The following is a 734-nucleotide window of genomic DNA, read 5'->3' as shown; positions in this document are numbered from 1 at the left end:
CGTGCGCGCGCATATGTGAGTGTAAAACTTAGTATACAATCCGTGACATATTATAATCCCTTTGAGTGTGGGAAACGGAAATCTATTGCGAAATAAAGGAAACGTAAATGAGAAAAAACAAACAAACTGGCACCACAGAATAAAGACAAACAGACACGACCTCCAAACGATGATTAGAACAGCCCCCCCCCCCGATACCTTTAAATACCCCCCCCCCCCTCACTTCCTCGCATCCTCTCGCCGGGATCGTGTCATGTGCCTCACGACTCCGACCGGGGAGCCGTGACTGCGTCGAACACAGTCGCTCCTTTTAATCATTCATTTCAGTCGTCTCTTCCTTCTAGTCGATCCCTCTTTTGTCAGATGCTCGGAATTTTGAGCAAGTCGTCATAATTATTACGTTATTTTTTGGCGAATATAAATCTCGAAAAAGAGTCAAGAGTCCTTATGCGTCCGAAATGGACGAAGAAGGGACGAGCGGAGGGAAAGACAAAGGCAAAATCGCGAGCAGCTGACGTATAGGACACTTTTTTCGGACGAATTCCAGAGCGGGTTCTCGTTCCTGCCCCGAGCGGCGTGACGAGCGGAGGATGGCACGGAGTCCAAAGGCAGATGTGTCATGCGAAGGCTTCTGATGCGACGCCGAGAGTACGATGAGAGAGCGTGGACGATGGGGCGATTTGCTGTGAATCTGATACCGGTTGACTAGAGGGGGAAGAAGCTGTTCATGTTGC

The 734-nt window shown here is 49.5% G+C and overlaps 1 protein-coding gene across 2 annotated transcripts in view; it reads left to right on the top strand.

Annotated features, from left to right (window-relative positions):
- Positions 1 to 734, top strand: part of LOC119589280 (myophilin-like) — a 74,843-nt gene that overhangs the window by 28,893 nt on the left and 45,216 nt on the right. The window lies entirely within an intron of this gene.

The sequence above is a fragment of the Penaeus monodon genome, chromosome 25 (genome assembly GCF_015228065.2).
Source record: "Penaeus monodon isolate SGIC_2016 chromosome 25, NSTDA_Pmon_1, whole genome shotgun sequence".
Lineage (NCBI taxonomy): Eukaryota > Metazoa > Arthropoda > Malacostraca > Decapoda > Penaeidae > Penaeus > Penaeus monodon.
Note: the sequence above shows the minus strand (reverse complement) of the source record. Positions and strands in the feature narration are given on the sequence as shown.